The sequence below is a fragment of the Delphinapterus leucas genome, chromosome 2 (assembly GCF_059928025.1).
Source record: "Delphinapterus leucas isolate spDelLeu-1000000601 "Yukka" chromosome 2, BTC_Dleu_Yukka2, whole genome shotgun sequence".
NCBI lineage: Eukaryota > Metazoa > Chordata > Mammalia > Artiodactyla > Monodontidae > Delphinapterus > Delphinapterus leucas.
The window spans coordinates 152966008-152979191 of NC_143130.1; the positions used below are offsets into that span (position 1 = coordinate 152966008).

The following is a 13184-nucleotide window of genomic DNA, read 5'->3' on the forward strand; positions in this document are numbered from 1 at the left end:
GTGTGCAGTCCTAACCCCACCCCTGGGAGGAGCTGCTGGGTGGAACTGTGGCTGCCAGTGTTCCCCAACAGAGCATGGAATGGAAACCTGTTTTGCAACCTGCGCTGACTGGAGACAGGATCTGGCCTGGTAGCCGGCCAGCAGTCCCCACCCACCCTCCTCCACTGCCAAAGAGCTCCTGGCATCTTGAGCAAAGGAAGAATATAGCTACGATACCGAGGGGGGTGCAGATTTCTAGAACTTAGGTCCAGAAGGTTTCTCCATGACATGGTGTGACTAAAGTGCTCACAGTGTTCCTGTGTTTGTTTTCTAACTTGATTTAAAAAAAAAAGATTGCTCTATTTATCCTGCTACAGAGGAACTGAGACCAGTATTTTATAATTTACATGTGTTTTTATTACTTACATGCAAGTTATAACTTACACCTATACCTTGCGTGTATTTTCAAAGACTTTTTCTTTCTTCAGAGAGGGTTGGTTTTGTCTTTTGTTTTGTTTGCCTCTCTGGGAAGTTGGTGAGGGTGGGAGCTACATGGCCCACCTCTTCCCCATGCTAAGATTCTGGTCCTGAGCCAGTCCGTCTAGCAGAGGAGGGGAGCTCAGGAAGCCCCCGCGAATAAATCTGAAGGTCCAGGCTGACCTCAGACGTCAGAACCTAGATGCCCCAGGTCATCGTTAGTAGCCCCGGGAGTTCCCAGGAAACCAGCCGAGAGGCGCAGAGGAGGGCTGGCTGGGCATGCCGGGCAGGCTCTGGTATGAAGCCCTGGCTACACCCGGCGATGCCCCTGGCCCCAGGGAGGCGGCCGTGCTATCGCTCCGCCGCACGCTTCCGCAGCTCCCCAGCCCTTCCCCTCCCGCGGCTGCCTTGACTCACTCCAACCCCCTGCTGCCTTTCACTTTCACCCAGCACTCAGAAGGGGAGGAACTTCCTCCTCCATTTCCTTCCTCAGCTCCCGGCCCTGATTGAGTGAGAGCGACTCTCCGTGCTCGCACCCCCTTTGTCTCGCATATGGAAGCTGGGGGAGGGGGAAACTAGGAGGGCATCCAAGTCACCCAGGCCCCGCCACTGGGGGAGGATTCGGACAAGTAGCGAGTGCTGAGGCCACAGAAACCGCCTTCTGAACAAACCCCTTTCTCTTGCTTTTAAACTCTCATTTCCTGACAGCCAACGCAACACAGAGCAGAGACCCAAAAGCCAGCCCCCAGACTGAAAACAACCCTGGGCGCCATCGTGAAGCTGCAGGGTGGGGCCGTCCCGGCTATAAGAGTCTGGCTCTGCCTCTCCAATCAGAATGAACCAACTACAAGTACGTGTGTGTCTGCAGAAGCAAGACAGAGGAAGGAAGAACGTGCTGTGGGGGGGGGCGGGGGGGGGAGTTGGCAGGTCCATGTGCCTCCAGGGAACTGGGAGCCTCCCCCCCCCACACCCCCCGGCAGTACAGGCACCCCCCTTCGCAGCCCTGTTGCCTGGTGAGCCACAGCACAGGCTTGGGGCTTGGAGGAGGGGAAGGCACACGTGGCGGATGGGTCTGAGTGCACGTGCGCGTGCGTGCCTGATGGAGGGTACCAGGCGCGGGGATGGCCGCTCAGCGCCTAGGGGAGGGCGACTGCACACTTGGGGCTGGGGAGATGGGGGCGGAGTCTGTGAAAGGGGATCCAAGGCAGGGCTGCTCCTGCCCCAGTCCACACTGGCTGGCCTGCAGCTGCTTGGTCAGGTCTGCTCTGCCTCCCACCCCCCACCCTACACATCGAGGGGGCCCTTCACTCCTGACACCACAGTAGGTTTCCAAACCTGGGCCAGGGACTTCTTTAGAAGAAATCAAGGGGGCCAGTTCTGGGGAGGCTGAAGCTTCTGGAGAGGCCTCCCTGTCATCCCCATTGGAAGGCTGCTAACAATGCTAAGTGCACAGACACCCGGACCTGGGACCCTTGAAGAAGAAAGGTCATTATCTGGGCTGTTGGGGGTAGGGCGGGGGGAGAGTGGAAGAGGCCTGGGAGGTAGGAGGGGAGGGGACACACCAAGGCAGCAGGGTATGTAGCAGTAGTAGTAACAGCTAGTAGTTGTAATAATAATAACAACAACAACAGTGCACCTGTGCCAGGCAGACCCTAAGTACCCTGTGCACGGTTTTTTGTGTGTGTGCATGTTTAATTCCCACAACAGCTTTATAAAGCAGCATGAAGCCAAAGCATGAAGCAGTGTTATTTTAACCTCCATTTTACAGGTGAGCTAGACAAGCTCTAAAGGGCTGAAAAAAATTGCCAGTGGTCACACGGTAACTACGTTGCAGAGCCAGGGCTTGAATTTAGGTCCGTCTGACTCCAAGACCAAGCTCTTATTCCCTGTCCCTAAGACATGCCGCTAAGACACCAGGCCCTTTCTGCACACCTCCCTCCCACAGCATGCTCTCGACAGTCTCAGAGCAAGGATTTTCCCAACACGGATCTCCCTCCTCACTGGCGCTAGGAAGCCCCTTCCCCGCACCTGAACTGTAGGCAGGTAAACCTCTCCTATTCTGCGCCGGTACAGCTGAGACCCTCAGACCTACAGGAAGGGAGGGAAGGGAAGGGGGGCCGCCTCACAGAGGCGCCAGCAGGTGTGGGAGGTCCACTGGCAGGGAGGCCTGAGACTGCACTGGTCACTTCCGCCTCATTCTCCAGACCTGGACCCTCCAGCCCCTGCAAGCCCACCCCTGCCTCAGTTCTGGTGGCTGCAGGTGGGGCTGTCAGCTCTCATACGCCACTCATACCTCACAGCCTGCGAGTCTGGCCAGGACTGAGCCACTTCCTCCCATTTCTTCTGCCCCAGCCCTCCTCTGTCCCTCAGGTGGAAGTCTGCCTGGTCTTCCTCACAATGAGGAAGAGGAAGCAAGCCGTCCTTTCTGAAGGCTCCCAACAGATGGGCCAACTCCCTGAAGTTGCAGGGAAGAGGGTGTAATGAGGAACTCCTGCAGGCAGCTCACCCTTGGGACCAGCTGCAGGGCCTCTGACAACGGATGCAGAAACAGTGCAAAAGGAAATCCACAGACATCATGGGGCCCCAGACGCTCACACCCACTCTTATCAGTCTGACTGTCAAGGCTCTATTTACTCTTCCCTTCCTCCGGGAGCCTCACTGCTGCAACCAGTCCCTGACCACACCACAGACAGCCCTGGGCAGAAGACACAGCCAGCATCTGATCTCAACAGCCAGGGACCTCTGGGGCTTTCAGGAGCATCTATGGTGAGAAACACTTTCTCTCTACCGAAGAAGCAATGTGCAATAAGTAAAGCAAACAGTGCTGGAACCACATGTATTCTGCACACACGAGGGAAGGTACTGAAAAGGCTGTTGGGTGTTCTATGCTCGTGGTGGCACCACGCCCTCCAAGGACAGCAACCAGAACACGTACTGCTCCCCACGTGCCATAAGCACCCCAACCGCATGCGTGACATTGGCTGGGGGAGTCCAGTGAGCCCTCACCACAGGGCAATGGGGCCAGGCCATGCATGACCACTGAGGGGACCAGGGCCACTCACAAGCTTGGGGCACTCAATGCGGCCATCCAAGAGACAAGACTGTTGTGAGTCAAGGTTACGCAGGCCAGGAAAGGGGTGCCCAGCTTGGTCCCGGCGGCCACGGGGCCTCAGCTCTGACCTGGGGCTGAGAGCCGACTGAAGGACACCCCGACCCTGGGAGGCTAGCTAATGCTCCAAGCTCCTGCTCTTACCTGGGCCACCCCTGGCCCCGCAAACTCAGCACTAGGAAGAGGGGGAGTCACAGCTCATGCATCTCCAACCCGAGGCCAACAGACTTCAATATGGCACCCAACAAAGCCCCGAATCTCTAGGCCAGCCAGCTCACTGAGCGCCAAAGAGGCTGTCTTAGGACAAAGTCTAAACTCCTTATCCAGCCCACAGGTCCCTGCAGACTTGGGCTCCTGCCACTTCTCTCAACACTCCACACTGGAGCCACCACTCAGTGCTGTTGCTGCTTCGCCTCCAGGTCTGTGCCCAGGCAGTTCCTCTGCCTAGCACACATTCCCAACATTTTCATCTGACCAAGTCCTACTCACCTTTCAGGTTTCAGACACTGCTTCCTCTGGGAAGTCTGCCCTCACCCCAAGTCTGAGCCAGGTACTATACTCTGAGCCCATAACACCTCCTAGACCCCATGACTGGACACAGCACACTGAATTCCGGGTGCCTATTTCTTAGTCCCCAGCAGACAGCAAACTCCAGGGGGCAGAGTCTGCAGATCACTGTACCTTGGCACTTGGCTTGTACCTGCCTCTTAGGCTGCTCATTCAAGACTGCACCCAAGGTGAGTCAGCCACTGCTCACGGCCAGTGCATCCACCGTGGGCTCCTGCCCAGCCCTGACTTCTGATCTCTCTCCCTGATGCACATCAGAGCTCCTGAGCACATCATGCTGAGGTGAAGTGAAGAGGCCCAGCCGCCTAGCCCCACCCCATCCCATCCCATCAGTGGCCCCAGGTCCTATCCAACTAAGCTGAACACAAATCCTTCTCTACTTGCAGGCCCGTAAGCCACTTGCCCCTTGACTGTCACTCCCTGCCCCACACTACCTGCAGGACAACTGACAAAGAGCCAGCCCCACTGTTGCCCCCTGTCCCATCCTTCTTCCCTCAAGGCTTCCCGCTCCTGCCTAGACCAAGGCCAGGGACATGAGCCTGTGGATCTGTTTATCTCTTGCTCTGACATGGCTGGGCTGAGCCTGAAGACACAAAGGTATCTGGCTAGGATGCCCGGGGCAGTGATGAGGGGCCCTCCCTAGAGGAGCCCTGCATGGCCCCAGCTGGCCCTCCAGTCCAGACTCACATCCTGAAAAGCTCTCTCTCAAATACTCTGGGGCCTTTGGCTACAGCCAGACTGGGCGAGTGGCCTGAAATTGCCATCTTGGGCCAGCTAGAGTTGCCCAAGCCCTAGGTAGACCTTGCCTCTGGGCACAGTGCGATGATCTCAATGCTGTGTGCACCCCCTCTAACTGGGAGCTCACACCCAGGCTGCAGGGCCCCATTTCTCCAAGCCACTGGACATACAAGTCCTGTTCTCAAGGGGTATGTAAAACCAATAAGGAAGGAGACGCCAGCCACAGAGATGAGGACCTGCCTCCCACAAGTGTCACTTCCCCTGGGGACGTGAGAGAGCAGGCCCCGTGTTGTGCCCGTTCCCAGTCCAGAGACAGTCCCTGGATTATCACTTCTCCAGACTGAACTTCAGCCCTTATAGGCCAGGGCATCATGAGTCCCAGGGGCTCAGCCATCAAGCTGGACAGGCTCAGAGGCTTGGCCAGGGTTCGAGCTGCCTGAAGTTTGAGCTTTGACTGTAAAAATGCCAACACTGAGATGCTTTTAAAGGGATACAGGTAAGAGGAAATCCTTTGCCTTATTATGCACCCCCCAGGGCTTCATTCAGGCATCTACCTTAATCATCTCCTCCCCCACTACCCCACAAACGCCCCCAGGATGTCCATAAAAGTCAGGATAGCCAGGTCCGTTTTATAGGAGGGAAGCTGAGGCAGAGAGAAAACATTGAGTCGTAGGCAGAGCCAGGAAAGGACTGAGCCTCCAGGCCCAGCTTCCGCCCATACTCGGGGTGGGGGCGGGGGTGGGGGCGCTGGCTGCCTCCCTCCTAGACAAGGGCCACAAAGGATCACAGGCAGCTCAGGAAACCCCCTTGTACAGGACTCGGGACTCCCAGGGGGTAAAATGGAAGCTGGCAGGATTAGGCTCTGTCCAGAAGAGACAAAGCAAGTGTCCCTGCAGCCAGCCCTGCAGTGAGTGAGCCTCTGGAGAGGGCTTCATGAGGGCCTCACAACCCTCTCTATGCCCTACAGGGCTCACGCCACCAGAGGCTGCTCCAGCTCCCCCCTCCCCTTCTGGAAGGGCCTGGCTCAACGGCAGGTCTAGGGCAGGGCTCCCTGGAGTCTGTGCCTGAGGCCCAGTGCCAGACTCTGTCCCAGACCAACATACAGAGAAGGCCATTCACAGGGACCTCCCTTAACATGGCCCTGCCCTGCTTACTGTGCCCTCCCACAAACACACACCCTCTGTAGCCCTGCAGGTCTGCCCACTGCCCCTTCATCCACTCAACAAGCATTTGCTGAGCACTGGCTGTAAGCCAGGCTCTGGGGAGACACAGGAGACGAGGTACAGTCCCTACCCACACAGAGCCCCCAGTCCAATGGGGGAGAAAACAGAAACACACACTGATTATAACGCAAGGTGGCCTGTCCTGGAGCTCGAGATACACACAGGGAATAAGTGACCCTGGGGAGAGTTCCCCGGCTTTGAGCCTTTGCTGGAGCTGTCACCTCTGCCTGGAAGCCCTGCCTCCACTGACAACCTGCCTCCCTCAAAGCCTACCTCTTCCAGGCAGCCCTCTGGCACATGCTGTTCTCACCCTTTCTGAATCTTCATGCTCTTACTCCCTATTAACCACTAGCTCACAAGGCTTCTGCAATTCCCTTCTGTTTCCGCAGCAAGGCTGGGAGAAGCAGGGCCTGGAGGCAGTGTGGCCCAATGGAGAGGGCAGTGAACTGGTTGTCAGGTAACCCGGTGTCTGTTCCAGGAACCGCCACTCCATGGTTACTGCCTTTGAGGAATTTGGGAGCCAGGGGTTGGGGTGGGGGTGGGGGTGGAGAAGCCCTGTGTCCAGGAATCACCTTTGTAATGAGCAACTGCCACAATAAACAGTAGCCACCAGCACTGCCCATGTGTCCAATGTGTGTGAGTATTGCTCACTTGTATAACCACTTATCCCCATCTGAGAAATGAGGAAACGTTGGCTCTGAAAAGTAACTTGTTCCAGGTCACAGCCGGAGGTCCTCTGTGAGGAGCCAGGATTCTAATCCAAGCCTACCAAGCCCAAACCAGGTCTGCTGCCTGTCAGTGCTGAGCAGTGGTTCTCAAACCTACCCTGAGAGATTATTAGTTCATGGGTCTGGTAACGGGGAGGAAATCAAGGTGGGAAATCCACAGTGCTTCATAAGCAGCCCAGGTGGTGCCCGAGTGCTGGAGCAGAGGGACGGCTAGAGGGTCAGGGCCTGGCACAGTGCAGCTTCCAAGGACCCACTGCTCCTCACTCCCCTGGGAGCCACCTGCCAGGGTGTCGTGTCCTGCACAGGAGGCATGAGGGGTCCCATGAGCCCTAGGGCTGACTATGGCTCTTAGAGTGCCCAAGGCCCAACTGAGTGCCCATGTTCACTGAGCTTTTACTATCTGCCAAACACTGTACTGAGTGCATTGCTGGCAATATCTTATTTAACCCTTACTCTTCTTTGTCCCATTTTACAGCTCTGGAATGGTACACTCAAAAGTATCTACTTAACACAAAAGAAGACAGTAACGGAGGAACAGAGGAACAAAAAAAAGACATTAGACAGAAAGCAAATAGCAAAAATGGCAGACATAAATCCAACCTTTTTAATAATTACTTTAAATGTAAATAGATTAACACCCCAATTAAAAGGCAGAGTTTGGGAAAATGGGTTTAAAAAAAACCATGATCCATGGTGGCGCAGTGGTTGAGAGTCTGCCTGCCGATGCAGGGGACATGGGTTTGTGTCCCGGTCCGGGAAGATCCCACATGCCGCGGAGCGGCTGGGCCCGTGAGCCATGGACGCTGAGCCTGCGCTCCGCAACGGGAGAGGCCACAACAGTGAGAGGCCCGCGTACCGCAAAAAAACAAAACAAAACAAAACAAAAACCATGATCCAACTGTTAACAAGAGACACACACTTTAGATTTAAAGACACTAATAGGTTGAAAGTAAGAGGATGGAAAAAGATATACCATGCTAACAGTCACCAAAACAGAGCTGGGAATGGCTATGCTATTATACAAAATAGACTTTAAGACAAAAACTCTTATTAGAGACAAAGAAGGACACTTTATAATGACAAATGTGTCTACCCATTAAGAGGATATTACAATTATAAATGTATTTGCACCTAACAACAGAGCCCCCAAAATACATGAAGCAAAAACTGTCAGAATTGAAGGGGAAAATAGACAATTCAACAATAAGAATTGGAGACTTCACTTTCAAGAATGGATAGAACAACTAAACAGAAGATCAACAAGGAAACAGAAGACTTGAACACTATAAAGCAAATAGACCTAACAGATATCCATAGAACCTTCCACTCAACAACAGCAGAATATGCATTCTTCTCAAGGGTACACAGAATATTCTCCAGGATAGATCATAAATTAGGCCATAAAACAAGTCTCAATAAATTTGAAAGGGTTGAAATCATACAAAGTATGTTCTCCAATCAAAACGAGATAAAATTAGAATCAAAAATAGAAGGAAATTTGGGGAATTTACAGGAAATGAAAGTTAGAAGTATCTTGTCAAGTTCTCAGCTCAGAAAGGCCACTCCTTCCTTACTCAGACCATATTCTCCACACCTTCTGCACAGCCCTAGGAAGCTGCAGATCTCAGATTTTTGCAAATGCCTGGGTAGCTCCACACAAGACACATACTGAACCTGACCCCAATCTTGATCCCGGAATCAAAACGGCTGGGGAGGGAGAGCCCTTTAGGGCTGTAACAGCTTGTTATTCAGCCCTACTTCTCCCTGGGAAGACGGCCACAAGCAAACATCTTCACTTCCCCAGCCAGTCTACAGAATGTCCAAAAGGCAGATCCTTCCCAAAAGAAGGAAGCTAACATATACAGAGCACTTTCCCCACGCCAGGTACCTGACATACCCTAATCCACGCATACAAACTTCCCACCCAGGCATCTCATTGTCCCCATTCTACAGAGGGAAACTGAAGCTCTGTTATTAAGGTGGCAGAAGCAAGATTCAAAATCTTGTTGTCTGCCTTTAAAGTCCTTGGTCTTTCCATCATCCTTCCAGAAAAATCCCAAATCTACACTTGTTGTGGGCTTCAGAAGGAATGCTATACATGAGAACCCCACAAAGCCAGCTGTGGATCCTCCCCTTTCTCATGCTCCCTCCCAGAACTGCTGCTTTTCCTGGGGCCATTTCCAAGTAGAGCATAGTATATAACACTCCCTCCCAAGAAATAATCCCAGCCCCCGCCTGCAGAAACAGTCTCCCCTCGAGACCGTGAACATCTGTAAGACCCCCTGGAAGCTAGGACAGCCCATAGGGCTTTGAGGTGGGAGGACTGCAGGCGTGAGCTGGGAGCTGCAGTCAGCAGAATCACCCTCTGGAATAAGAGCCTCCACAACACATAGAGAAAGGTGGCTTGTGCCTCTCTTCAGAGCCAACCACCAAAGCAGAGCATAGCTGCGGAAGCTGAACAGATTCCAAATATCAAGAGATGCTGCATCTCACTCAGTCCAATTCCTTGTTCCACAAAGCAGCCCAGAGAAGGAAAGAAACTTACCTGCAAATACACAGACAGGAGCAAGAATCAAGGCCCAGAATCAAGGACACCACTAACAACGCTTCATGCCTCCATTTAGGAGGCCCCACCTTTTGGCAAGACACTGAGCAGGGCTTGGAGCCAAAGTGAAACCTCAATGTCATAAATGTAAGGCTTCTACTTCACCATCATGTCCACTCCAACATTTCTTGGGGGCACTACTATGTGCCAAGCATGGTGCTGAGCACTCTACACACATGATCCTGTTTAATCCTCACGGCAAGGCAGGTATTATTACACTCCCGTTTCTCAACGAGGCACCTGAAGATCTGAGGTCACAGGAGTATAGAGGCAAGCCAGGACTGGAACCCAGAGCCTTTTCTGCAGGGCCTCAGGCTCAGCCTCCTGCTTGGGTACACATCAGGCTATTTGGGATGGATGGCAGCAGGCTCTGGGCTGTTCACATCTCCCTGGAGAGCAGCTTCAGCTGGCCTGAAAACCAGTCACGTCCTGGAAGTGTGGCTGGTCAGGAAAAGTGAGTGAGAGAGGCCTGGGAGACGAGTGGCTTTGAAAATGAAGATGCTACTGGTGATTACCACCACTGGGCCAACCTGTGAAGCTCAACATCTTCAGTTCAAGAGGAAGCCACATCCCTCCCACACTCTCCAACCCCACACCCACAGTTGGCCAACAGCTCTTTAAAAATAAAGCGGTGACTCGCCCCAAATTCCCATGGGGCCCAGGTTCCTGCCCCTTCCCCTGGCACACTGAAATCTGGGTCAAGTCAGTCCACGCTTGGGTTCCTACTAGTGCCAATGCCCCCACCCAGGGCACTGAGCATCAGCCCCAGCATGACAAGCCACCTCTCCGCATGGGGCTCTCAGAAGGGTTTCCTCTCAAGAAATGAAACTACTAAATAAAGGTTGTTCATTGCACATCCTAAAGAAGGGAGACAGATAGTGCCCACCCACTCCAAAGATCACTGGTCCAAATCTCAGTTTCATGGCTGATGGGACTGAAGCCCTGAGAGGTAACATGATTTGCCCAAGAACACACGGCTCATTACTTGGGTAGAGCTGTGGTCAGGGCCTCCCAGGGGATGTTCTCGCACGCAGCACTCCCTCAGACCTGGCTCTGCTGCCTCTTCTCAGGAGAAAGGAAGCGGGGGATGGGCAGGAGCGGTGTCTAGTTGTGGTGTCTTCATGGGCTCGGGCTCATCTGCCTGGCCAGCTCCAGAAGGAGCTGAGACCTACCTGATGGCCTGGGGGAAGAGGGGGAGGGGAGTTTTTTCAGGGGGTCATCCTGCTGGTTTGGAGGATAAGAATGGGGATAATATGGCTCCCCAATACTTGCTAGTGACCAAGAAGAACAAAACCTTGCTGCCAGCAGAGGTGGGGCGGCTCTCAACATGGCTGCCTAGGGCCTCCTAGACGGGCTGCAGAGTGGGCACAGAGAGCCAGCCACCTGCCCCCCTCGTCCAGGCATCCAGTCAGTGTCACGGCCTTTCTCAGGTCCTGGTCAAGATCCAGGGCCTCGGCCAAAGGCTCACACATTCCTTGCGTTTCTCCAGTCTCTGAGCAGCTGCTACAGGCCCTCTTCTCCTGTGCTGATTTATTCTTTATTGTTCCTGAAATACACCCAGAGGCCTTTGGCACCAGGCACCAGCAGAGCATCCAGCCCAAACCCCGAGTACACACCAACCAGGCTCTCTGGGACCTGAGCCAAGCCAGCCGGCATGATGGGCCCTGGGGTCAGACCCAGCAGCCAGGAAGGGAGGCCCAAGATCCCACCCACTCCAGCCTATGGTCCTAGAGCTGTTCTCAGACTACGGAGGCTGGGATATTTGGGGAGACGGAGATGCTTGCAAGGTTTCTGGGAGGGCTAAACTAAACCTTTCCACTCCTCTCATGCACGAGTGACTCCCCAGCAATCCCCCCCAACACACACACACAGCGGACCCCCACGTGCCTATCGCCCTGCACAGCAGGGCCTCGTGGCTCAGGCTGGGCTTCTCGCTACCCTGTAAAGTGTTTGGAGAGGGAGGGCTCAGAGGGGTCTTCCCCACCCTTCCCAGCCGAAAATATCTCCCCTATCAGCCAGCTAATGGTGCCTGAATTCCTACCATCAACACTTCATTCCTAGGGTCAAAGCATTGTTCCCTGTGCACATGAAAATAGCCAGGAGAAGTGTGGGAGCTGCCTGGTAAAAAGACAGGGCTTTGGGGTCAAACAGGATGTGTCCTGGCTTCTGCAGTCACCTGCCTCTCTGTGGGCCTCAGTTTCCCTACCAGTAAATGGGCACAATATTTTCATCTCATAGTTATTGTGGGATTAAATGAGGGTTTTATATACACACACACACACACACACACACACACACACACACACACACATATATGGAGTGCCTGGCACAAAGTAAGAGCTCGATAAATGTGATTTCATTTCCCCCTTGCTGGGCAGGGGCAGATCATTCATTATTAGTCTTCAACACCTGGAAGGGAATGAAATGGCCTCTTCCAGTTCCACAGCTGGCTGAGAGCAGGGCTGACCAGACAGGAACAGGACAAGGGGACTAGGAATCCCAGCAACAGTGCTGGGCTCTGCAGACATCTGGCCTAGGGACCCAGGAGGAGCACACTCAGCACAGGCCTCCCCAGAACTCAGCTGCGCCAGCAGGGCCTGCAGGGACATGGCGGGACAAGAGTCCCCAGATAAAACTTGGCAGAGCTTCCAAGCCCATAGTGGAGCCTCCACCCTCCTGGGCTCCCTCTAAGAGCAATAAAAGGGAAAGGCCATCACCTGAGGGAGGCTGGGGAGACGGTGGTCACAGAAAGTCTGAACAGGGATGCCAGAGGCACCGGGGCCTGCAGGGAGCAAGTAAGCCTGCCCCGAGGCCACCACAGTGAAAGTCCCACAAGTAGAAGTGCCTGTCTGGTTACTTTTGGTACCTCTTCTGCCCAAAGCCAGCAAGGAAAGGCAGCTGCTAGCAACCTGGAAGGGCTGTTTACACTCAAGTGTGCAAGCACTGTGCAAGGACAAAAAGAGCACCAGCAGTCACCGTGCAGGAGGGCCTCTGCCCCTGCCTTCCTCTCCCGTCTGTCCCTGTACCGTCCAATCTGCACGCTGCACAGCCCACAGAGCGTGGGTACTTCTGCTTTCAGTCAGATCCAGTCTCCTGACCACAAAACTCACTCACACACACACAAACAGACAAATAACTATGGAGCCAGCTGAAGACTGGGCCACACCCAGGAGCCGAGACAGTATTCCTCTGGGCTCTTCCTGCACTGAAGCGGCCCTTCCCCGTTTTGAAACTGGGAGGAGCAGGGACCAGAGGCAGGACAGAGGAGCCTTTCCTCTGTGAAGCGAAAGTGGGGACAGTCTATGGAACTTCAAGGAACTCGCTGCCTCTCAGCTTCCCCATTTGAAAGTGAAGGACTAGATGTCCCAAAGTGTTTTCCAGCTCTGGGTAAATCCTGGGAGCTGGAAAGCCCAGAACTAGGACCCAGGGCCAGCTGAAGAGGTCAAAGCCAGGTCAGGTGGGATGGAGGATCTGAGGCCAGCCAGATGCAGCCCAAGAGCTGCCAGGCAGGCTGGGGGGAGGAGGAGGAAGGGGGAGAAAGGCCAGACTACTTGTACTCGCAGGATTTTGAGTTATCACTCAAGCCGTTTCTGAGATCTCTTCTGAGTTCCAGGGCCTTCCCCTCCCAGGAACTGGCAAATTCTGGCAACAGCAGGCTGGCTTGGGGTCTGTCTGCCCAGCTGCTGGAAAAAGCTGGGAATCGAAATCCCCCACTATTTTCCTTCCTCTCTGGACCCCATTTCCCCAGAGAAGATGGG

The 13184-nt window shown here is 54.1% G+C and overlaps 1 protein-coding gene across 7 annotated transcripts in view; it reads right to left on the minus strand.

The window, feature by feature from the left end:
• Positions 1 to 13184, minus strand: part of MIDEAS (mitotic deacetylase associated SANT domain protein) — a 67173-nt gene that overhangs the window by 23615 nt on the left and 30374 nt on the right. The window lies entirely within an intron of this gene.